Source organism: Bos javanicus, chromosome 11, assembly GCF_032452875.1.
Source record: "Bos javanicus breed banteng chromosome 11, ARS-OSU_banteng_1.0, whole genome shotgun sequence".
NCBI classification, from domain to species: domain Eukaryota; kingdom Metazoa; phylum Chordata; class Mammalia; order Artiodactyla; family Bovidae; genus Bos; species Bos javanicus.
The window spans coordinates 22,036,924-22,063,456 of NC_083878.1; the positions used below are offsets into that span (position 1 = coordinate 22,036,924).

The 26,533-nt window shown below is 42.1% G+C and overlaps 1 protein-coding gene across 1 annotated transcript in view; it reads left to right on the forward strand.

The window, feature by feature from the left end:
- Window positions 1-26,533, forward strand: part of TMEM178A (transmembrane protein 178A) — a 286,152-nt gene that overhangs the window by 174,090 nt on the left and 85,529 nt on the right. The window contains exon 3 of the mRNA XM_061432152.1: window positions 7,145-7,243. The gene's annotated coding sequence lies outside the window, so the exon portion shown is untranslated. The remainder of the gene's footprint in view (window positions 1-7,144; window positions 7,244-26,533) is intronic.

The following is a 26,533-nucleotide window of genomic DNA, read 5'->3' on the forward strand; positions in this document are numbered from 1 at the left end:
TAATGCATTATAATATTGGCAGACATAGGAAAGGGAGTGTGTCAAAGATATTAAAAAGCCATTCAGTATTAGAATGACTCGATTCAGCTGGGGGAAGATGAAAAGAACAATTGATATTTCTTGGATATTTATTAATGTTTAGATACAAAGGGAGTATTGAGAGTAGCCAAGTCTTCAGCACAAGGTCTCTTGAAGTGATTGATATGAGGTAAAAAGATGCTGGACTGAGTGCTGTTCAATCCGTGCTCTCCCTGGGTGACTCACTTCTGCCAGTACTGCATTGGTTTAGAAGACTTAAGGGGTTTACTAGACTAGCTTTAGGTCTTTTTTGGTCTGGATGACCCTTGGGAGTCTAGTTGATTGTGATTCCTGAGAACATTTGGGTTATTTGCATGGTCCAATCATATCTCTTGTGTGGCTATAATAATAATAAGGATTTATTCAGTTAGATCCTGGAGTAGGAAATGGCAACCCACTCCAGTATTCTGGCCTGGAAAATTCCATGGACAGAGGACACTGGTGGTCTATAGTCTATGGGGTCACAAAGAGTTGGATATGACTGAGCTGAACAGTTAGATCCAGCTGTGACTCATGATGATCAAGGCTACTTAGCTAGATGTTATTGTTATTATCTGTTGTCCATAGATAGAGGCATCTATTTTATGAGCAATGTTTTCCATCTTCATTCCAACTAAATGATTCAAAACGATATTTCAGGGATTTCCCTAGTGATCCAGTGGCTACAGCTCCAGTAGCAGGGAGCCTGGGTTCAATCCCTGGTTAGGGAACTAGATTCCACAGACCACAGCTAAGTTCATATGCCACAACTAAAGATCCTGCATGCCATGACTAAGACTTGACACAGCCAAATAAATAAATACTTTTTAAAAATATGAGTTTCACAATCTTAGGGAAGATAGTGCTGGACATGAGCAAATCATTCTCACCACCAGAAACTGTAACTCCACCTGGATTGTCTTTGGGAAACATCCCCTCTGAGTTCTTAGAGAAGCACAAGGTAGCTATAACTAGTGTTGACAGGAAAGCTGTACAAACAGATCATGATTAATTCTGTAGCCCCTACAGCTGAATATAATAAAACTGCTGTCCAGGGAGTGTTGCTTTGCCTCCGTGTCTTCTACCTTCTCATTCCCAAGACTCTAGGTGTCAGAAGGAGGGAATGGTCTTTGTCACAGAGCAGAATCCTTCCTCTTCTCAGTAACTCTCCTGTTAGAACTGCAGTGCTGGCAGCGATCCTGAGAAGGGCTCTGCAAAGTGGGCTGGTTAGCAGGAGCATTTTCACCACAGGCAGATTCCGTTGCCTTGGTGAAGTCCCCACGCATCTGAAGAGTGGCTCATGTGTTTCCGGCTGGGGATCACTTGTGTTCACCCAGGCACCCTCAAGAAACCTGGGAGACTGGTGAGCAGGTGCCGGGTGAACCAGGAACCTTGAAGAATCACCCAACAAAATAGATCATTTTATTCACTATAATTCCAGAAGGACTAATTCTTGGAGGAAAAGCAGTCAGAGAAGCATTTTCAGTATCAGGGGCCTAGGCCAGTAAAAGCAAGTTGAGGAGGAGGGAAAATGAAGAACAGAACAAAGCAGCGAGGGGGTGAGTGGGGTGTGAGATTCTTAGCACTTGCCTTGGGTGGAGAGTTGTCTAAGAAAGGTTTTAAAGATGTAGCCTTTATGATATGCTTGTAAAAACTTTCACTCTGCTCCTTTATGGGACTCACAGTAGACATCTACATTCTTCTCTTTCTATGTGGACATTAGGGCCCACCTTTGCCCATTGAGCCATTAAAGTGTGGCTGGTCCAAACTGAGACACGCAGCAAGTGTAGCATGCACAGGGGATGACTTAGTATAGAAAAAGAATGTCAAATACCTATTTTGTTGACAATTTTTTATACTGAATACTCATTGAAATGATAATATTTTAATATATTGGGTTAAGGTACATCTCCAGTAAGGTACGGAGAAGGCGATGGCACCCCACTCCAGTACTCTTGCCTGGAAAATCCCATGGATGGAGGAGCCTGGTAGGCTGCAGTCCATGGGGTTGCGAAGAGTCGGACATGACTGAGCGACTTCACTTTCACTTTTCACTTTCATGCATTGGAGAAGGAAATGGCAACCCACTCCAGTGTTCTTGCCTGGAGAATCCCAGGGACGGGGGAGCCTGGTGGGCTGCCGTCTATGGAGTCGCACAGAGTCGGACACGACTGAAGCTACTTACCTTACCACATCTCCAACATTAATTTTAGCTGTTTCTTTTTACTTTTAAATAGTGTCTATTAGAACTTTTAAAACATAATGTGACTGATGTTAATCTACATGATTCTTCAAAGCTACTGGAGTTAGATTTGTGTTTATTTTGGGTTGATAATGGTGTTGCTGCAGGGTTGTCCAAGCAAACTCTCACACCCATGTCTATTGAAGGGAGGGTCAGACTGGATGTATCTCAGGCTCCAAAAGAGCATTTGTTAACAGTCTTTGGTAAGAACGTCTGTGTGCTGAGACCTGCAGACATTTGGAAAGATTCAGGGAAATATCTGGGAGAAATGGGGCCTGACTTAAATATATCAAAAGGAGACCAAGTTTTCCTATAAGAATAGAACTGGTTTAAAGGAGTAAGCTCAGAGAGCAAGGATGGGAAATAGCAGGGGTGGGAGAGAGGGTGCAGCCTTCTCTGAGAGTGTCATGCCTCAGCAAGAATGCATGGGAGGGAGGAGGAGGATGAGAAGAAAGGATGGAGGGGGATGGAGGAGAAGGAAGGAAATAGAACTGAACTGAGAAAAACAGCCAGGCAAGGCTAGACATGGTTCATGTGATTCCCAATAGATCTTGTGAGTTTGAAATAGCTTAAGAAATGACCATTCCATGGAGTAGAAATCCTCTGAAAACCACCATGAGTAAAGAAAAGCAGGTTTCCTGAGTGTTCAGTAGCAGCAGTCTTGAGTCTGTTTATTTGCGAAATGGCTTTGAAGCTGCCCTAATTCTTTGTTAAGACAAGCCTGGGGAGAAAGCAATATTGCATAAGTGATGAGGTAAAAGAGCTCCTGATATCCTCAAAGTCTTGAGTGTTTCCCAGGGATGCTTCTTTTAGCATCCTCCACAGATTGGCCAGGAGTGCCTGGCTGCACCCCTGGCATGGCATGGTGTTATTCTGTAGCAGTGTATATAACTCAACTATTCAGAGCATGATCAGACCCTTCAAGTAACCAGAATAGCATCCTTCATTTCACTTTATGGTCAGCAAAGACACTCATTCCAAAGAATCAGTAGAAACACATAAAACCCTTCAACGGAGTTCAGACTATGCTCTGGGTCTGAACAAATTCAGTCCAATTTCTTACCCCATAACTCCTGTGTCTGTGGAGCCAGGCAATGAAAATGAATGCTCTAAATAATGACCAGAGGCACTGTAAGAGTCTGAAGTGCCTCACAAATCATCCAAGAAAGATTAAATTATGTCCTGAACTTACCAAAGCCAAAAAGTGAACTAATAATATATTTTAGAAGCAGTTGCTCTGAAAGCTGAAACTGAAAACATGGCGATGTTTAACTCCAATTTAGTGAGAACATCTAAGTAATTAAAAGGTCCCACTCTTAAAACTTTCCAGTTGATTGAGGGTTCTTTTGCACATTGGAAACAGGTATGAGAAGGTTTTATGCGTTTCTTTGAGGCAGAAGTGTTAACACTAACACAGCTTGGTGGATTACCTGCTTTGTTTTACCTAGAACTAGTTGGAATTGCAAATTCTGAGCCCACACCAAAATCTGCTTATTAGCAACATCTTTAGGGAATTCTAGGCACACTGAAGTTTGAGAAGCATTGGCCTAGGGGACTAATCTGTTTCTTGGAAAGTAAGGAATACCTTTTCCTTGAATAGGGCCTCTGGAGACCACAACTAATGCTTATTTTATGTTCTAGTTCCTATGCTAAGAACTTTACATGAGTTCAGTTCAGTTCAGTTCAGTTGCTCAGTCGTTTCCGACTCTTTGCAACCCCATGAATTGCAGCACGCCAGGCCTTGCTGTCCATCACCAACTCCCGGAGTTCACTCAGACTCACATCCATCGAGTCAGTGATGCCATCCAGCCTTCTCATCCCCTGTTGTCCCCTTCTCCTCCTGCCCCCAATCCCTTCCAGCATCAGAGTCTTTTCCAATGAGTCAGCTCTTCACATGAGGTGGCCAAAGTATTGGAGTTTCAGCTTTAGCATCATTCCTTCCAAAGAAATCCCAGGGCTGATCTCCTTCAGAATGGACTGGTTGGATCTCCTTGCAGTCCAAGGGACTCTCAAGAGTCTTCTCCAACACCACAGTTCAAAAGCATCAACTCTGCAGCACTCAGCTTTCTTCACAGTCCAACTCTCTCATCCATACATGACCACTGGAAAAACCATAGCCTTGACTAGACGGACCTTTGTTGGCAAAGTAATATCTCCGCTTTTCAATATGCTATCTAGGTTGGTCATAACTTTCCTTCCAAGGAGTAAGTGTCTTTTAATTTCATGGCTGCAATCACCATCTGCAGTGATTTTGGAGCCCAAAAAAGAAAGTCTGACACTGTTTCCACTGTTTCCCCATCTATTTCCCATGAAGTGATGGGACCGGATGCCATGATCTTCGTTTTCTGAATGTTGTGCTTTAAGCCAACTTTTTCACTCTCCACTTTCACTTTCATCAAGAGGCTTTTGAGTTCCTCTTCACTTTCTGCCATAAGGGTGATGTCTTCTGCATATCTGAGGTTATTGATATTTCTCCCAGCCGTCTTGATTCCAGCTTGTGTTTCTTCCAGTCCAGCGTTTCTTATGATGTACTCTACATATAAGTTAAATAAGCAGGGTGACAATATACAGACTTGACGTACTCCTTTTCCTATTTGGAACCAGTCTGTTGTTCCATGTCCAGTTCTAACTGTTGCTTCCTGACCTGCATGCAGATTTCTCAAGAGGCAGGTCAGGTGGTCTAGTATTCTTATCTCTTTCAGAATTTTCCCCAGTTTATTGTGATCCACACAAAGACTTTGGCATTGTCAATAAAGCAGAAATAGATGTTTTTCTGGAACTCTCTTGCTTTTTTGATGATTCAGCGGATGTTGGCAATTTGGTCTCTGGTTCCTCTGCCTTTTCTAAAACCAGCTTGAACATCAGGAAGTTCACGGTTCACGTATTACTGAAACCTGGCTTGGAGAATTTTGAGCATTACTTTACTGGCATGTGAGATGAGTGCAATTGTGCAGTAGTTTGAGCATTCTTTGGCATTGCCTTTCTTTGGGATTGGAATGAAAACTGACCTTTTCCAGTCCTGTGGCCACTGCTGAATTTTCCAAATTTGCTGGCATATTGAGGGCAGCACTTTCACAGCATAATCTTTCAGGATTTGAAATAGCTCAGCTGAATCCTTCAGCAGTCCTAAGGAAGCTGTGTAAGAATTAATCCCAACCCTATTACACTGTTGGTGGGAGTGCAAACTAGTACAGCCACTATGGAGTACAGTGTGGAGATTCCTTAAAAAACTGGAAATAGAACTGCCTACTGCTGAGTATACACACTGAGGAAACCAGAATTGAAAGAGACACATGTATCCTAATGTTCATTGCAGCACTGTGTACAATAGCTAGGACATGGAAGCAACCTAGATGTCCACTGGCAGACAAATGGATAAGGAAGTTGTGGTACATATACACAATGGAATACTGCTCAGCTATAAAAAAAGAATGCATTCGAGTCAGTTCTAATGCCGTGGATGAAACTGGAGCCTATTATACAGTGTGAAGTAAGTCAGAAAGAGAAACACCAATACAACATATTAACACATATATATGGAATTTAAAAAGACAGTAATGACCACCCTATATGCAAGACAACAAAAGAGACACAGGTGTAAAGGACATGCTTTTGGACTCTGTGGGAGAAGGCAAGGGTGGGATGATTTGAGAGAATAGCATTGAAACATGTATATTACCATATGTAAAATAGATGACCAGTGCAAATTCGATGCACAAAGCAGGACAAGCCAGTGCTCTGGGACAACCCAGAGGAATGGGGTGAGGTGGGAGGGGGGTTCAGGATAGGGGGACACATGTGCACCTGTGTCTGATTCATATCGATGTATGGCAAAAAACCACCACAATATTGTAAAGTAATTATCTCCAATTTAAATAAATTAATTAATTTAAAAAATTAATCCCATTTTACAGATAGGGAGATTGAGCTATAAAATCATTAAGCAATTTGCCCGAACCCACTTGCTGGTGTCCTCAGAAGAACCAGGACTCACATCTAGACTGCCACTCACTGGCAGGGCATGATTCAGTCTTTTTCACTTGGGTTTTGAGTCACCTGCAAGATGGGCAGACAGGGAGTTCTCTGGGTCCTACCCCCATGAGTCTACTTTGTCCTTTCTAAAAAGCTGGGATTTCCTGCTTGAAAGTCTCACAGAATCTAGATGGTAGAATGACTCCTCCAAATCACACAGTTAAGTGCATAATCCTGGGTGGAGTGCAGGCTTTTTGACCTTTCATGTCATGTTACAATTTAAAAGAAAAAGCAGAGAAAATTGGTCTGAAATACCATCTTTCAGGGATCAGTTCAGTTCAGTTGCTCAGTCGTGTCTGACTCTTTGCGACCCCATGAATCGCAGCACGCCAGGCCTCCCTGTCCACCACCAACTCCTTGAGTTCACCCAGACTCACGTCCATCGAGTCCGTGATGCTATCCAGCCATCTCATCCTCTGTCATCCCCTTCTCCTCCTGCCCCCAATCCCTCCCAGCATCAGAGTCTTTTCCAATGAGTCAACTCTTCGCATCTGGTGGCCAAAGTACTGGAGTTTCAGCTTTAGCAGCATTCCTTCCAAAGAACACCAAGGACTGATCTCCTTTAGAATGGACTGGTTGGATCTCCTTGCAGTCCAAGGGACTCTCAAGAGTCTTCTCCAACACCACAGTTCAAAAGCATCAATTCTTCGGTGCTCGTATCTGTTAAATTCAGAAGTTTACTCTTTATGTGATTCAAGATAGTTCAATAAAAGGAGGTTTTAAAGTTAGGGAGAGGACACTCCTCCTTCCACACATCACAGTCTTTTGAAGCTCATGTTCTGTTTCTCTCTTCTCCCCCTTTCCTTCCTGCAGACAAGGCTCATTCAGCTACTCTTCCGCTTGCGAGTGAGTGAAAATGGCCATCCCTGCCCTAATTGAACAGCATCCTTCAGTTTATTCCTCAGCAATCATGTGAGCACGGTATTGTGTCTGTTAGTTCTTATTCTCCAGTCAGAGAATTCTAGCTATTTACTGATCCCACACTTTTATCAGCCAATGTCAAGCTGTTACTAAAACAGGACCAGGAAGACCACCCCTTTCAGGTAGGTTTGTGGGGGTGATTCCCAGTAATGAATTACAGACTAGCAACTGTGCCCAAATAGTCTACTACAATTTTTAATACAATAATGAGGTCATACCTCTTATAATTTTTTAAAATTTTTTTATTTTTATAAATATTTTTTAAACTGATTTTTTTTGCCAACATATTAAATACTCCACATCTATAAATATTATCATACCTCCTCAGTTTTTTGTGACAGTGCAATATATCCATTGTATGTCTCTGCCTTAGTTTGCTTAACTATTTTCTGTTGCTGGGTTCTTTTCTCCAGGTACTTGCCAATATAGTCAGTGTTATAATGAACAATCTTGTCATAAATCTATGAGCCCAGTCTTAGTTCTTTTTTTTTTTTAGGATAAATTCTTACAAATAAAAAGTGCTAGATTAAGAAATGTAGCCACTTTTAAGACTTTACAAATACATATTCCAATTACCTTCTGGAAAAGCCATCCCAATTTATACTCCTTTCAGCAAGGGAGTCAACCTTCTCACAACCTTACCAGCACTGGGGATTATTCTTTTTTTGTCTTTGCCAATTTGATAGGTAAAAAATGAGCTCATTCTTTTAATTTGTATACTTGCTGAGGTGGAGCAATTTTTTCATATGTTCACTGGCCTTTTGTATTTCTGATACATCTTTTGAAAACCTCAACAGTGCTTTACACAGGAAAAAGATTTTGGCAGTTGTCATTAAGTATCTGCTTGTTCCTTAGTTTATAAGGGTATCCTTTAGTTGATAACCCCAGCCTGAAAATAAACCAGCATTGTATTATTAGGATAATATTATGTGAGTCTTAATAGGTAAAGCTAAGCCTTTAATTTGTTACACTATCCTTTATGAAGCTGTTTTAGGAGTAGCACATCGATCTTCTAAGCTATGTGATAAAATTCTTGAGACCAGGACACCCAGTTAACTGAAATGGTGGGATTGGGGTGAAGTAAGAATGTGAAGGATGTCAAACTCACCTACTCTCAAGGCAGTTGGAGTTCTTAAGGGAAGAGAGTTTTTCATGCTATCCTGATCTCTAAGGAGGAGGAGGGAAGTCTGTATGGAAAGTTGACTATTTCTTTTTAATCCAAAAAGAATTAAAATCTTTGGGCCCCAAGATTTTCCATGCTGTTTTATTTTTCCATGCTTTGGGCCCAAATATCCTGTGAAAGTTGCTACTGTTAAGTCACTTCAGTCGTGTCCGACTCTGCGACCCCATAGACAGCAGCCCACCAGGCTCTGCCGTCCCTGGGATTCTCCAGGCAAGAACACTGGAGTGGGTTGCCATTTCCTTCTCCAGTGCATGAAAAGTGAAAGTGAAGTCGCACAGTCGTGCCTGACCCTTAATGACCCCATGGACTGCAGCCCACCAGGCTCCTCCGTCCATGGGATTTTCCAGGCAAAATTTCCAGGAGTGGGGTGCCATTGCCTTCTCCGAAGTGTGGGTAATGTTGAGTCTCCTCATAGTTATTTCCTGAGACTTTGAAATGATTCAGGATAGAAGACTCCCAAGAAGACTTCCCTGGTCCAGAGGTTGAGAATCTGCCTTGCAATGCAGGGGACGGGTTTGGTCTTTGGTCCGGGGAGATCCCACATGCCGCAGAGCCACTTAGCCCCGAGAACTGCAACTGCTGCAGCCCATGTGTCCTAGAGCCCGTGCTCTGCAACAAGAAGAGCCGCTTCAACGAGTAGCCCATGTGCCACCAACTGGACAGTAGCCCCTGCTCTCTGCAGCTAGAGAAGTCCTGCACCTGGCAACAAAGACCTAGTGCAGCCAAAATAAGTAAATTTTTTTTTTTTTTTTTTTTAAAGAAGACTTCCAAGAGATCAGATTGTGGAGAGAGTAGGCTCATTGACAATCATAGGTCAAGACACTTTGAGGAATGCAGGATGGGAGATTTTGGCTACACAGGTCAAACATGTCCTTCTGTATAGGCAGTAGCCTCTGGTTTGATTCAACAGAGTTTCCCAAGCTTACCTCACGATAATCATCACCTGATGTAGTTACTAAAAATAGACATTGCCAGGTCCACTGATTCAGACTTTTCAGTCTAGGGTCTGATGATTCTACCCTCAGAGAAGTTTGGAAAACACAGATTCAAAGGTTCTGCAGGAAGGCCTTTATAGCAGAGCTTTTAGGATATCCATTTAGCCTGTATAATACCTACCAATACAACTCCCTACCCCTCGGTAGGACCTCAGTATTCATGGTTGGGCTGTGTCATACCCATGTCCCTGGCTGCAAAGGAAGCCGGGCTGTGCCAGTCAGATTTTCTCCCTGTAAATTAAAAATGGCATTTAGAGGTAGTCAGTCGGTCTCTAGAACTGCAATGTGGAATCTCGAGAGCATAGTACAGCTTTATTCTGCCATGTAGATAAAGAAACTGTTAAAATGGTTTTTAGGGAGACAGAAAAATGAAACCCAGTTTCCCTCTTGGCTTGTGGTAGCTTGATCTGTTTTCAATAACTTGTATCTCTCACTAAAACACTCTCATATAAAAAATATTCTCTATATGTAACTAAAACCTTTACACTGACCATCAGTTGAATTTATTGGGTCTTTTATTGTAAAAATGAAAATTCTTCTGGAAACATTAGGGTCATCAAAAGTCTGTAATTTAATATAAATTACCTTAACCAGATTACTGCAAACTCTGGGAATAAGAGTGTAATTTGTAGGGACAAGTGTGAGGAGTGGGCCATGAAGGTGGGGAAAGGCATACTAGGTGAAGGGTCATAGCGATGGTTTTAGAAACCGAAAAGGGGGCGTGGAGCCTGGATAAGGTCACCTCTGTGGTGTTTACATGTTTTCTCCTTGTGCTAGAGAGTGTGTAGGTGTTTCCAGTCTAGGCTGATTTAACGACCCTTGTGGATATCAGTTGGCATTTAGGATCTGTCAGTCTCAGTATTTGTTGTTGTAAATAATACTTGGTTAGGATTCTTGACTTAAAGCTTAAAAACATGAGTGGGTTATTTGAAGACAACTCCGTGTACTCAGAAGAGTTGATTTAGTATTCATTCAACTAGTCAACTCATTGCACAACTAGTTATGTTTAGCTCTTGCTCATCATACAAGGGCAAGACAAAATTTTCCTCCCTAACTCTCAGGGCTCTTCTGGGTGTCTTGATCCATTGTTCCCTTTTGTTCATGAGGGCTTATGAACTCCTTCAGGAAGTTGTCTCAGTGTTCCATTATGATCACAATTTCTAGACTTTTCTACCAGGTCAATAAATTGTTAGAAGTTCACCTTCAGGTTCCTGAAATACTCTTTTGCTTTCCAAACATTTGGTCCTCATCAATTCTACTATCTCCTATTTTCCCCACTATTTTCCTATTTATTATTTTATTTGTGTAGCTTGAAGGGGAGCTCCTTATTATCTTCCAGGAGAGTTTGATGTTGAAGAGCAAAACATCTGACTTCCCAGGACCTCTTTAAGGTTCTTCATGTCCTTTAAAAAAAAAAAAAGCCCCAACACTTGGAAAGAGGTGAAACCACTGAACTTCAAAGGTGTTGACAAACTTTTCAGTATCGAAGGTATTCCTGCCTTTAACACTTTATTGCCACATCTTTGATTCATTTTTATTGTTTTAAGGACTTTCCTTCCTTGCTAGGGGCTTCCCTTGTGGCTCAGCTGGTAAAGAATCCACCTGCAATGAGGAAGACCTGGGTTCAGAAGATCTCCTGGAGAAGGGAAAGGCTATCCACTCCAATATTCTGGCTCAGAGAATTCCATGGACTGTATAGTCCTTGGGGTTGCAGAGTCAGACACTACTGAGCGACTTTCACTTTCAGTCACTTTTCTTGCTAAGGAGGTAATTTTGGATTTCACTCTGCGTTCCCCAGAAAGCTACAAATGTGAGCTCTATCTTAATTGTTTGATGGAATTATAATTTTCTCTGATGGTCTGAACAACAAATTTTGAAAAGGAGTATCTGAGGGCTGGTCCTGGAAGTCCAATTCTAGGTACCTGGCTGAGTTCACAAGGAAAACGTTGCAAGGAGGTCATATCTGATTTCTGGAAGCCGAAGGGACCCTGAGGCTACTTTCTGCCTGAGAATGGCTGGCTGTGTCTGGCTGATGCTGGCTCTTCAGCTGTGGGCTGGAAAGGCTTATGAGAATGAAGCTTAGAAAATTTGTGCTTTCTTGAGAGTTTTTTTAAAAATTAAAAAAACATCGTTTTAATTGAAATATAGTTGATTTACAATATTGTGTTAGCTTCTGGTGTACAGCAAAGTGATTCAGAGATAAATGTATATAAAAGAACATATATATATATATATATGTTCTTTCTCAGATTCCTTTCCATTATAGGATATTGTAAGATATTGAATATAGTTCCCTGTGCTATATAGTAGGGCCTTGTTTATCTATTTTTATATACAGTACTGTGTATCTGTTAATCCCAAACTCCTAATCTTTCCCTCCCCACCCCTTTGGGTAACCATAAGCTTGTTTTCTATGTCTGTGAGTCTGTTTCTGTTTTATAAATAAGTTCATTTGTATCTTTTTTAGATTCCACATATAAGTGATATCATATGACATTTGTTGTGACACCTTCTTAATGGGAAGGTGTAAAAATATGGAGATTTCTGTGTGCAATAAATTTTTATTAAGTCTTATGTGGGTTTTAAGGGTACTTGTTAATGTTAACTCCCAACTCTACCGTGCATGATTTTTCTTGTTTTATGGCTGGGCAAACAGAAGCATAAAGAGCAACAGTGACTGGTCTGAGATCACCAAATTAGTGAAACAGGCAGAACTCATAGACTGATTATCCCTTACTACAGCCCTTGCCCAGCCAGTCACCCTCAACTTAGTGTTCCCTAACATCTGCTATCCACAGCTCCTTAGGAAAAGGGAAATTCAAATGCAGATGAAGGAAAAGGAAATTGTTTCAGCCCAGTGTTCTCTTAACATTTAATTCAAACCTGTGCTGTTGGGACTAGCCATCCCCATGTGACTTCATAGTCACAATTAAACCAAGTCTAAGGAGAAAAGTATATGTACAGTAAACTAACACTAATGCGTTTTCAGAGTAGGGGGGACACTGCTGACTCAAGCGAAATATACATTTATTTCAGCCACATGAACTGTAGTGACTGCTGTTTGTTTCTTTCTGTTCACTCAGGGATTAAATTGAGTTTAAGCAGCCTGGAACAGTTTGATGTCTCTTCCTCTCAGCCGTGGAAAGTGTCAGGTGTCTTACCTCTAGAATCTGACATTCAATGGAGGGGGTTAACAATCCACAACTGAGCTCTTTCAGCTCTTTTTAGGCCCATCTATAGACTGACTTGGGCTTCCCACATGGTGCTAGTGGTAAAGAACCCGCCTGCCCATGCAGGAGATGCCTGAGACCAGGGTTTGATCCCTGGTTCAGGAAGATCCCCTGGAGGCGGGCATGGCAATCCACTTCAGTATTCTTGCCTAGAGAATCCTATGGACAGAGGAGCCTGGTGGGCTATGATCCATGGAGTTGCAAAGAGTAGAACACAACTGAAGCGACTCACACATAGTCTGTTTTACATTAGAGTTGGCAGTGACATAAGAAATCAGAATGATGCAGAGCTAAAATCATGAGCTTTGGGGACAAATAGTTTTAGGTTCAAATTCTGCCACTTAGTAATGGAGACTTTGAAAGCATTTTCTTTCAGGTGATGATTAAATATCATATGATAGGTGGGTAATAATAATGATAGTAGAAATAATTATTGTTATTCAAGCAGCTACCAGTAAATGAGTACTTACTACACACCAACCACTGCGCTAAGTGGTCTCAATCTTGACAACACCAGTAAGAAATGGGCCCTCCTAATGAACATATACTTAATCAATGTCAGTTTCTTTCTTCTTTGAGTAAGTATTGGGTTGGTCAAAAAGTTCATTCATGGTTTTCTGTAAGATCCTGAAAAATCGCAACGAGCCGTTTGGTCAACCAGATATTTCCTGAGTGTTGGATACATGCAGACATTGTACTAGGTCCTGGTGGCTCAGCATTAACTGGGTTGTGACGCCATCTCTAGACGAGTTCTTGTATTCCTGGGGAAATGGGGAAGAAGACAAAGGAAATACAGTATGATAAGGACTCTCAGGGAGTGTGATGGGAGCAAATGCAGGGGAGACTATGAGACAAACCACGAGTTAGGGAAGGTTGAACCTTCAAGGCTCTGTGGCCCAGGAGGTTGTTGGACTGCTAGAGGTCATGGACTTCTGAGTTCAAGTCCAGTGCCCTCTACTAATCCTTGCTTCCTGATGAGACAAGACTCTGGGAAGCTTCTTCCCAAGGAAAGGATTACTTTTGAGGAAAAAAAAATGAGCCTTTATTGTGCAAGTTTTCAAATTCTCAAATAGATTAGAATAATAGACCCTTTTACCCACTCCCCCACATTCAACTATTATCAACATTTTGCTTCGTGCAAAGAGCACATTTAGTGGGGGGTGGGGGAGGCCAAGGGGGAGCTTCTGCTGATAATTCCAAAATAGCATCTCCTTTTAAGCTAAAGAATGGGCTATTATTGAGGTAATCAGATTTGCATTTTGCATATATGCACTTTTTAAAAAACATCAGTCATGATGCCTGGTTTGGTAAACAATGCCTTAATCATCACATGGTCAGTGTAATATGGGCATCTTTAACAAATGGATCAGAAACAACGGGCATCTTGGTTAAGATGCTAGACCTCATTGGGTGACTGTTGTCAGTCACATCTATTACTTGGCAATCATCTGTTGAATGAAAGATCTGATTGTGAAAATAGGTTTGCACTTTGTCTTTTTTCTCCTTTTTCTCTATCAGTTCCAGTCCCTGGAAGGGAGTCTGTGTTAGGCAGCATGCTCTGAGTGGCGGTTTCGAAAGCAGGGAGAGGAAAAAACAAACAAACAAACAAACATGTGCTTAGACTTCTAACCCATGGAATTTATTTCAGGGTGCATATTTTGGATTACAAAAGAATTGACTGAGCTTATGAAACAAGAGTAAGTCATTTCTGGAAGGGAAATTTTTTTCTAACATTCAGTAAAGAGATTGATTGAGTTTGCCAAAGCTAGAATAAGGCTGCTTTTGTTTAAAAAGGAAGTGATTAGGTAAGGAGAAAGCTTTTTGGATTGTCAGATAAGAGTCTTAAGTCCTAGGCTCTGCTTTGATGAACCAGGTGATATTTGTCAAGGCACCTCACAACACTAGTTTCAGTTTCCTTACCTGTAAAATACACAAAATCCTCTTAGTTTCTGTTATTTTGTGACTTTAATAGGGTTTAATGCAAGGCATTAAGACTTCCCTGGTGGCTCAGACAGTAAAGCGTCTGCCTGCAATGCAGGAGACCCGGGTTCCATCCCTGGGTTGGGAAGATCCCCTGGAGAAGGAAATGGCAATCCACTCCAGGACTATTGCCTGGAAAATCCCATGGACAGAGGAGCCTGGTAGGCTACAGTCCATGGGGTCACAAAGAGTCGGACACGACTGAGCGACTTCACTATATAATGCAAGGCAGTGATTAAAAGCAAGGTCCTTCGGAATTGAATAAAGCTGGTTTTCAGGTCTATGTCAGCTACTGCTTAGCTGTATGATCTTGGAAAACCCACTTAACCTCTCTGTTCTCCATTTTCACAGATTGTAAAACTAGGACAGTAGTAATAGCTCAGCCAAGAATTCCTGTGCTATACAGTAGGTTCTCATTAGTTATCTATTTTATACATACTATCAATAGTGTGTATGTGTTAACCCCAATCTCCCAATTTATCCCCCTTACTTTCCCCCCTTGGTGTCCATACATTTTTTCTCTACATTTGTGTCTTTATTTCTGCTTTGCAAATAAGATCATTTATACCATTTTTCTAGATTCCACATCTATGCATTAATGTATGATATTTGTTTTTCTCTTTCTGACCTATTTCATTCTGTATGACAGTCTCTAAGTCCATCCAAGTCTCTGCAGATGACCCAACTTTGTTTCTTTTTATGGCTGAGTGTAGTATTCCATTGTGTGTATGTACCACATCTTCATTATCCATTCCTCTGTTGATGGACACTGAGGTTGCTTCCATGTTCTGGCTGTTGTAAATAGTACTACAACACCAGTTCTTTCTTTCTTAGTGCTTTCTGGAAATTCAGATTTGAAACTCAGAAGCTGCACCCACTTTTAAGGTTGCATTAAGTCAGATTTCTCTGTGATCTGAGGTTCAGATGCTTCACCTGGTTATCTTCTCAGTCCGCATAACTTCAGAATCTGCATGTTGAAGTTTATAATCGATTCAATTCTTCTCTTTCTAAAAAAGAATTTATTTGGAAGAATATTTGAAACAAACGGAAAATGTGTAGATGTTTGTATAGCTATTTGAAACAAACAAGCAAACAAATGAAACAAGAGGACTAAGTAGCCTGGTTCCACTTTGGAAAATAAAAACCTTAGTTAATTTCTGCTGAGTCCTTTCTTTAAGCCTGGCAGTGCTTAAAGCAATTCACATATAGTCACTTATTAACCCTCACAGCAGCCATGGTAAGTAGATTTGAGGATGATTCTCAGTTTTGCTGGTGAGAAAAACTGAGGGACTGACAGGGTGAGTCATTTGCTAGTTAGACAGCTAGTATGTGGCTAAATTGGGATTTAATCTCTTAATATCTGACCCTAGAACTAGGATCTTTTCCAGTGGTTTCTGAATGGCACAAATACTTGTAATAATTTTCTATTGTTTTATTAAATATTGAACTCAAGAAAATTAAATCACAGCAGACTGGAAATATAATTCAAACTTCTATTAAATGTCAGAATATCGGATCCTTGGATGCATTTTACTTCTGGGCATTGATCCAGGTTGGAAGCGTATATTTAAGTATTTGCTGCGATGATTATTGCATTGACGTACAGTGGCAAATTAGATTACTGTGTGAGGATTACGTTACTGACACATACATTGAGGAGGACACTTTTTGATCTTGGTATGGGAGCTCAGATGTTCCCTTATAACCAGCAGGCCTTCTCCTGGGCTATTTCCTTTGAACAACCTGTTCTATGGAGAAAGTTGTCATTTAACTTGAACTTGTGAGTTCTGAAAGGGATATTTATTCTTTTTCCTTCTTCAAGGTGCATGCCCACCAGAAATAAATGCTCTTGGTTTGTGAGTAAGTTTATAGCTACTATAATAACCATTTTTTGTTTAGTTTGGAAAACTCCAGACTGCTACCTACTCCATCTTTTTTTTTTCCCTCCTAAAAGTACTTCCAAACATAGTTCTTTCAGTGGAAATAAAAGATTGTTTTCTGTCTTAATCTACTATAAACAGTCATCTTTTAAGTCTGTGTCTCCTGCAAGAGGAATCCGATCACTTGCTTCTTGGACCGTCTTTATTCTTCTGACTTCTTCCTCCCTAACTCCTTAAGGCTGGACTTAAAAATAGCCCCAATTCCCAACTCCTGTCCACCTCAGTCCCCAAACCAATCCTGGTAGGAAGTGTGATAGCCTCACCTCTGGGATTCATTCACATTCCTGGCCTGGGTGCCCAGTGACATGGCCACAAATGCCGGGCCCATGCTCTTCCTTGTCACCCAATTCTGAAGCAGCCTCTTACCTAACACTGCAGTTGAGCCTGTCTAAGACTCTCTTGCTCCTGTGTTCATCCTTTTAGGCTGCAACTCTTCATAGCCATAAAATCTGAACTGTGCCTGACCTCATTACACCCTTGGATGATTATGCCTTGAGACTGAGTCTGACTCTCTCAGCCTAGAGCAAAGAGCAAAACATTAGCTGAATGCTGGGCTGAACGCTCTGGTTGCTTAGGGGGGTAGTTACAGGAGTGAGTGCCACAGACAGGCTCCAGGGGCCATGATGGCTGTGATTCTAGAAAAGCAGCTCAAGCATCACTAAATGATGAGCGAAAAGAAATGTCGTGAGCTTAGAGGTAAAGGGGTACATTACCATAGAAAAGAACAGGTAGATGGAGGTGTCCAGATTGAAACTGGGGTTGAAATGAACAGGTGGCTAGCAGAGAGGCCAGGCAGGGGTCTAGGTGAGGGATGGTGGTAGAAGGAGTGAATCTTGTGGGCCTTGTCACCCCATTATACACCGAGTGTGTACCAAGGAGTCAGGCTGGACTCAGGACCTTCAATTTTGCAGCTGGCCTGGCTTGCATCCTGGTTCATGATGCCCATTCCTGCCTGCTCTTGGCTGCCAAGGCCCCAGTAAGCCTCCAGCAAGCCTCCTGCCTGCCTGAGTCTGGGTTCTGTCCCATTTTCACTTTAATAGAATTGATGCTACTCAGTGCTCCCAGGACACGTGGCATTGCTGTCTTTGGCTCTGGCCCTGATTTCAGCAGAAGGGGAAAAGAAAGGAGGACTGCCAACAAGGCAATTTCCTTCAACTCTAAGTCCCACCATGCACCCTGGTTCTTATGAGCAACAATCCTGAAGGATTCTGAATAGCATTTTTGAATTAAAGTGTTTTATTTTATGTTTGTCTCACGGCTGTGAGGAGATACCCCACGTCCAAGGTCAGAGAAATCCCAGCAAGATGGTAGGCACTGGAGCGGCTGTGAGGAGATACCCCACGCCCAGGGGCAAAGGAGAAGCCCCAACAAGACGGTAGGAGGGGCAAATTTGTGTTTAGAATCAAACCCCATTCCTGCCAGAGATGCTCAGAAGGCTCAAACAAACTTTGTGTGCACCAGGACCCAGGGACCCCACAGAGACTGAGACAGAACTGTGTGTTTGAGCGTCTCCTGTGGAGGTATGGATCAGCAGTGGACTGCCACAGGGGCAGGGGCTCTGGGTGCAGCAGACTCGGATATGGCATAAGCCCTCTTGGAGGAGGTCGCCATTAACCCTACCATAGAGCTGCCGGAACTTACACAGGATTGTGAAATAGACTCTTAGACAAACAGAACCTTGTGCACCAGGACCCAGGAAAGGAGCAGTGACCACACAAGAGACTGACCCAGACTTGCCCAGGAGTGTCCAGGAATCTCCAGTGGAGGCGTGGGTCGGTGGTGGCCTGCTGCAGGGTTGGCAGCAGTGAGTGTAGCAGTACATGCATGGGATCTTTTAAAGGAGCTCAATATTATCTTCGTTACCGTCATAGTTTGAAAGTGAAAGTGAAGTCGCTCAATCGTGTCCGACTCTTTGCAACCCCGTGGACTGTAGCCCGCCAGGCTCCTCTGTCCATGGGATTCTCCAGGCAAGAATACTGGAGTGGGTTGCCATTTCCTTCTCCAGGGGGTCTACCCAACCCAGGGATCGAACCTGGGTCTCCTGCATTGCAGACAGACGCTTCATCCTCTGAGCCACCAGGGAAACCAACTGTAGTTTGGCTTTGGCCCCAGGTAAATATCAGGGAGAGAACACAGCTCCACCCATCAACAGAAAATTCAATTAAAGATTTACTGAGCATGGCCATGCCCATCAGAACAAGACCCAGTTTCCCCCTCAGTCAGTCTCTCCCATCAAGAAGCTTCCATAAGCCTCTTATCCTTCTCCATCAGAGGGCAGACAGAATGAAAACCACAGTCACAGAAAACTAACCAATCTGATCACATGGACCACAGCCTTGTCTAACTCAATGAAACTATGAGCCATGCCATGTAGGGCTACCCAAGATGGACGGGTCATGGTGGAGAGTTCTAACAAAATGTGGTCCACTGGAGAAGGAATGGCAAACCAGTTCAGTATTCTTGCCTTGAGAACCCCATGAACAGTATGAAAAGGCAAAAAGATAGGACAATGAAAGATGAACTCCCCAGGTCGGTAGGTACCCAATGTGCTACTGAATATCAGTGGAGAAAGAACTCCAGAAAAAATGAGGGGATGGAGCCAAAGCAAAAACAATACCTAGTTGTGAATGTGATGGGTGATGGAAGTGAAGTCTGATGCTGTGAAGAGCAATATTGCATAGGAACCTGTAATGTTAGGTCCATCAATCAAGGCAAATTGGAAGTGGTCAAACAGGAGATGGCAAGAGTGAATGTTGACATTTTAGGAATCAGCAAACTAAAATGGACTGGAATGGGTAAATTTAACTCAAGACAACCATTATATCTACTACTGTTGGCAAGAATCCTTGAGAAGAAATGGCGTAGCCATCATGGTCAACAAGAGTCTGAAATGCAGTACTTGGATGCAATCTCAAAAATGACAGAATGATCTCTGTTCATTTCCAAGGCAAACCATTCAATATCACGGTAATCCAAGTCTATGCCCCGACCAGTAATGCTGAAGAAGCTGAAGTCAAACACATCTATGAAGACCTACAAGACCTCTCAGAACTCACACCCCAAAAAGGTGTCCTTTTCAATATAGGGGACTGGAATGCAAAAGTAGGAAGTCAAGAAACACCTGGAGTAACAGGCAAATTTGGCCTTGGAGTACAGAATGAAGCAGGGCAAAGGCTAATAGAGTTCTGCCAAGAGAACGCACTGGTCATAGCAAACACCCTCTTCCAACAACACAAGAGAAGACTCTACACATGGACATCACCAGATGGTCAATACAGAAATCAGATTGATTATATTCTTTGCAGCCAAAGATGGAGAAGCTCTATACAGTTAGCAAAAACAAGACCAGGAGCTGACTGTGGCTCAGATCATGAACTCCTTATTGCCAAATTCAGACTTAAATTGAAGAAAGCAGGTAAAACTACTAGACCATTCAGGTATGACCTAAATCAAATCCCTTACAATTATACAGTGGAAGTGAGAAATGGATTCAAGGGATTAGATCTGATAGACAGAGCGCCTGAAGAACTGTGGATGGAGGTTCATGACATTGTACAGGAGACAGGGATCAAGACCATCCCCATGGAAAAGAAATGCAAAAAGCAAAATGGCTGTCTGAGGAGGCCTTACAAATAGCCATGAAAAGAAGAGAAGCAAAAAACAAAGGAGAAAAGGAAAGATATACCCATTTGAATGTGGAGTTCCAAAGAATAGCAAGGAGAGATAAGAAAGCCTTCCTTAGTGATCAGTGCAAAGAAATAGAGGAAAACAATAGAATGGGAAAGCATAGGGATCTCTTCAAGAAAATTAGAGATACCAAGGGAACATTTCATGCAAAAATAGGCACAATAAAGGACAGAAATGGTATGGACCTAATACAAACAGAAGATATTAAGAAGAGGTGGCACGAATACACAGAAGAACTATACAAAAAAGATCTTCATGACCCAGATAATCATGATGGTGTGATCACTCACCTAGAGCCAGACATCCTGGAATGTGAAGTCAACTGGGCTTTAGGAAGCATCACTACGAACAAAGCTAGTGGAGGTGATGGAATTCCTGTGGAGCTATTTCAAATCCTAAAGGATGATGCTGTGAAAGTGTTGCATGCAATATGCCAGCAAATTTGGAAAACTCAGCAGTGGCCACAGGACTGGAAAAGGATTTCATTCCAATCCCAAAGAAAGGCAATGCCAAAGAATGCTCAAACTACTGCACAATTGCACTAATCTCACATGCTAGTAATGCTCAGAATTCTCCAAGCCAGGCTTCAGCAATACATGAACCAAGAAGTTCCAGATGTTCAAGCTGGTTTTAGGAAAGGCAGAGGAACCAGAGATCAAATTGCCAACATCTACTGGATCATCAAAAAAGCAAGAGAGTTCCAGAAAAACATTGGTTTCTGCTTTATTGACTATGCCAAAGCTTTGATTGTGTGGATCACAACGAACTGTGGAAAATTCTTCAAAATACGGGAATACCAGACAACCTAACCTGCCTCTTGAGAAGCCTGTATGCATGTCAGGAAGCAACAGTTAGAACTGGACATGGAACAACAGACTGGTTCCAAATAGGAAAAGAAGTATGTCAATGCTGTATACTGTCACCCTGCTTATTTAACTTATATGCAGAGTACATCATGAGAAACGCTGGGCTGAATGAAGCACAAGCTGGAATCAAGATTGCCAGGAGAAATATCAATAACCTCAGATATGCAGATGATACCACCCTAATGGCAGAAAGTGAAGAACTAAAGAGCCTCTTGATGAAAGTGAAAGAGGAGAGTGAAAGTTGGCTTAAAGCTCAACATTCAGAAAACTAAGATCATGGCATCTGGTCCTATCACTTCATGGCAAATAGATGGGGAAACAGTGAAAACAGTGACTTTATTTTTTGGGCTTCGTAATCACAGCAGATGGTGACTGTCACTATGAAATTAAAGACCCTTATACTCCTTGGAAGGAAAGTTATGACCAAGCTAGACAGCATACTTAAAAGCAGAGACATTCATAACTTTGCCAACAAGGGTCCATCTAGTCAAGGCTATGGTTTTTCCAGTGGTCATGTACGGATGTGAGAGTTGGACCGTGAAGAAGGCTGAGCGCCGAAGAATTGATGCTTTTGAACTGTGGTGTTGGAGAAGACTCTTGAGAGTCCCTTGGACTGCAAGGAGGTCCAACCAGTCCATCCTAAAGGAGATCAGTCCTGTCTGTTCATTGGAAGGACTGATGTTGAAGCTGAAACTTCAATACTTTGGCCACCTGATGTGAAGAACTGACTCATTTGAAAAGGCCCTGATGCTGGGAAAAATTGAAGGTGGGAAGAAAAGGAGACAACAGAGGATGAGATGGTTGGATGGGATCATGAACTCAATGGACATGAGTTTGAGTGAACTTCAGGAGTTGGTGACGGACAGGGAGGCCTGGTGTACTACAGTCAGTCCATGGGTTCGCAGAGTCAAACATGACTGAGTGACTGAACTGAATTGAACTGATCATAGAATATGGGGCTTCCCAGGTGACTCAGTGGTAAAGAATCTGCCTGCAATGCAGGAGACATGAGTTCAGTCTCTGGGTCAGGAAGATCCCTTTAAAAGGAAATGGCAACCCACTTCAGTATTCTTGCCTGGAAAATCCCGTGGACACAGGAGCCTGGTGGGCTATAGTCTGTGGGATCACAAAGAATCAGATATGACTTATCGACTAAACAACAATCATAGAACATAAATAAAGGAAGGAAGAGATCATCTGTAATTAAAGTCAGCAAGCAAGTGTTTATCTAGTGTCTAGTATTTATCAGTTTTATTTATATCCCTAACCTTGTTATAAAAGCAACAGAGGCTAAAATAATGAAATATGTAGTTTCAGTCTCAAAGGTATACCCAGAAATATTTATGACTTAAAGTCATTTATTGTATTATAGAAATGTAACCAATATCACAATATGGTTCATGGATTTAAGTATACCATGACTCAAATTATGCTGAATGAAAGGAAACCACAGAGAAAACCTTGGTTGTAATCTTACTTTCCAGAATCAGTCTTTAAATTCTAGGAATCCTTTTGTTATAAGTAGTAATGAAATCTCACACACATGTGTGTATACACACATACACACACTTCTACCTTGCAGTGTTACTAGCAAGTTGGATCAGTCATAAGCTAGCCAGTGAATAGCTCCTGACTGACTGAATGATCAGCCTATACATTGTTTGGCAAACTGGATCAAGCCACAGAAAGTAGCCTCAGACAAAGTGAGTGATTTAACATGATTTACTTTCTCACAGTGAGAGGCTCTATTTAATTTTCATACCCCTGTATCTGATGTCTTCCCATGAAATATAGTAGACTCCTTTTCCAAACTTCCCTGCTGGTGAAAAGAATGCATTTTTGAAAAATCCATTCTTAATTTCTGGTCCATAGGCATAAACCATGCCTCTGGGAAAGAAGTGCATTGCATGGATGCACTTAGTGAAGGTAAACGCACAGAGGCATTCTACTTTCTGTTAATTAATGACAGAGATGCCAAGTTTTTATAGAAAACCAATTTTGCTTTTGAACATCAAGGAGATCTTTGAGCTTAAGAAACATTTCAATTTAGGAAAACTATAGCATGGCCAAAAGTCCAAATGTAACAAATAAATCACAGTTGGTGTGAAAAATTGGAGGCATCAGGAATTGGTCCATGATTGTTCAGTAAATACAACTAGACTCCTGTAAACATATTTTCAAAGCTGAAGACAACTCCAAAAGTTGGGATTTGTTTCAGCATTTTCCCAAGAGTTGGAGTTTACATTCATGGGCTGGGACTGTGGGAGCTGAGAAAGGCTGCAGTTGTGAGCAGCCCACTGGGTGGAACCATGCCTTAGGCGAGCCAGGGCTTTGCCTGGCTGATGAAGGATGGATGGTCACTGTCTCCAAATGGAGACTGAGTCTGACCTTTTTGCAGGATGGGAGTTTCAGCTTCCTCTTGTTTTTATTCATTAAGAAGTCATTTATGAATACTCACTGTGACATGACCTCCGTGGTGTATTTAAAGCAACCCTATGCTGATATTGTCATAAGTTTCATTGTACACACAGATGCTTCGAGTCAGCAGAAACATGGACAGAGTTGTCAGGATGAGTGGCAAACAATGCGAGGGCTGAGTCACTGCAGAGCATGCCACACAACCCATCTTATGCAATGGCTTCTATTCTCGTGTATTACAGACTCAGCCCCGTCTAGATTGCATCTGCCTTGAACTCCTGCAACATTGTCTGCCTGGAGGTGCAGTTGGTGATGAAGAACAGTGAAAGTCAGGACAGTTACTTAAAGTGGAAAACCCCAAGTCTAGGTACTCTGAGCCTCCCAAATGGTGTCTGCCCTTTGACTTCCAGTAATCAATTCTAAAGAAATACTTAAGCAAGTGTTTCCATAAGTCCATCCACAATGAAGTTAATTACAGCATCATGAAGGCAATGGCAACCCACTCCAGTACTCTTGCCTGGAAAACCCATGGATGGAGGAGCCTGGTAGGCTACAGTCCATGGTGTCGCAAAGAGTCGGACACGACTGAGCGACTTCACTTTCACTTTTCACTTGCATGCATTGGAGAAGGAAATGGCAACCCACTCCAGTGTTCTTGCCTGGAGAATCCCAGGGACGGGAAGCCTGGTGGGCTGCCGTCTATGGGGCCGGACAGAGTCGGACACGACTGAAGCGACTTAGCAGTAGCAGTACAAGAATGAGAAATTGGAAACAACCTAAATGGGGGGGTGATATCAATGATGGTGTTATTTATGCTGCAGAATATTAGGTAGCTGTGAAAAAACAGCCAAGCAGCCTTATCTGAATAGCGGTGTCCACAATAGGTTGCTGTATAGCCGTTCCTGTGTTTACAAAACGATGCGTGTGTAGCAGTGCTGCCCTTGGGGACTGGAGTTGAGGAAGCTGAGGGAAGGGTCATCACTTTGGCGTTCTACACTTCTGCTTCATTGGAAAGTTTTCAGTTAACATGTATTACTTCTGAAGCTAAATATATATTTGCAAAAGGAGATTAAATAATTTAAAAGCTTTTCAGTCAAGATGCCCAGAGTAATCCTTGGATTACACAGTAGCCAAAAAGAATAAATCCATAATTACAAACAGAGGCTATATGGTTGTTTCAGGCTCTTGGAGGAAGGATTTCATCTGAGTGTATTTCTAGAATATGTGTTCTGTCTTCTGAGAGAAGGTGGGACTGTAAGTTCAAGACATTTATTGGCCTGACCCCTTTGTTCTATCAGCCTGTGCATGCTTTGTGTGCCAAGTTGCTTCAGTTGTGTCCGACTTTGTGCAGCCCTACAGACAGCAACCTGCCAGGCTCCTCTGTCCATGGGATTCTCCAGGCAAGAATACTGAAGTAGGCTGCTGTGCCCTCCTCCAAGGGATCTTCCCCACGCAGGGATTGAACCCTCATCTCTTAAGTATACCTACACTGGCAGGCAGGTTCTTTATAACTAGCACCACCTGGGAATAACCTTAATGATACTCTTAATAACATTCTTAATGATACTCTTAATAACATTCCAGCTGAGCTATTTCAAATCCTAAAACATGATGCTATGAAAGTGCTACACTCAATATGCCAGCAAATTTGGAAAATGCAGCAGTGGCCACAGGACTGGAAAAAGTCAGTTTTCATTCCAGTCCCAAAGAAGGGCAATGCCAATGAATGTTCAAACTATCATATATTTGCCTTTTACATGTTAGCAAGGTAATGCTCACAATCCTTCAAGCTAGGCTTCAGCAGTATGTGAACCAATGTAAGCTGGATTTAGAAAAGGCAGAGGAACCAGAGATCAAATTGCCAACACTGTTGGATCTTAGAAAAAGCAAGAGAATTCCAGAAAAACATATACTTCTGCTTCATTGACTACAGTAAAGCCTTTGACTGTGTGAATCACAACAAACTGTGGAAAATTCTTAAAGAGATGGGAATAACAGAACACCTTACTGACTCTTGAGAAACCTGTATGCAGGTCAAGATGCAACAGTTAGAACCAGATATGCAGCAATGGACTAGTTCTAAAATTGGGAAAGGAGCACATCAAGGCTGTATATTGTCAACCTGTTTATTTAACTTCTATGTAGAGTACATCATGCAAAATGCTGGGCTGGATGAAACACAATCTGGCATCAAGATAGCTGGGAGAAATATCAATAACCTCAGATACACAGATGACACCACCCTTATGGCAGAAAGTGAAGAGGACTAAACAGCCCTTTGATAAAGATGAAAGAGGAGAGTGAAAAAGCTGGCTTAAAACTCAACATTCAAAAAATAAGATCATGGGATCCGGTCCCATCACTTCATGGCAAATAGATATGGAAACAATGGAAACAGAGACAGACTTTATTTTGGGGGGTTCTCCAAAATCACTGCAGATGGTGACTGCAGCCATGAAATCAAAAGACTCATGCTCATTGGAAAAAAAGCTATAACAAATCTAGACAGTGTATTAAAAATCAGAGACATCACTTTGCCAACAAAGGTCCATTTAGTCAAAGCTATGGTTTTTCCAGTAGTCATGTATGGATGTGAGAGTTGGACCATAAAGAAAGCTGAGCACTGAAGAATTGATGCTTTTGAACTGTGGTGGTGGAGAAGACTCTTGAGAGTCCCTTGTACTGCAAGGAGATCCAACCAGTCCATCCTAAAGGAAGTCAGTCCTGAATATTCATTGAAAGGACTGATGCTGAAGCTGAAACTCCAATCCTTTGGCCACCTGATACAAAGAAATGACTCCTTGGAAAAGACCCTGATGCTGGGAAAAATTGAAGGCACAAGTAGAAGGGGATGACAGAGGATGAGATGGTTGCATGGTATCACAGACTCAATGGACATGAGCTTGAGCAAACTCTGGGAGATGAGGACAGGGAGACCTGGCATGCTGCATTCCATGAGGTCACAAAGAGCTGAGCAACTGA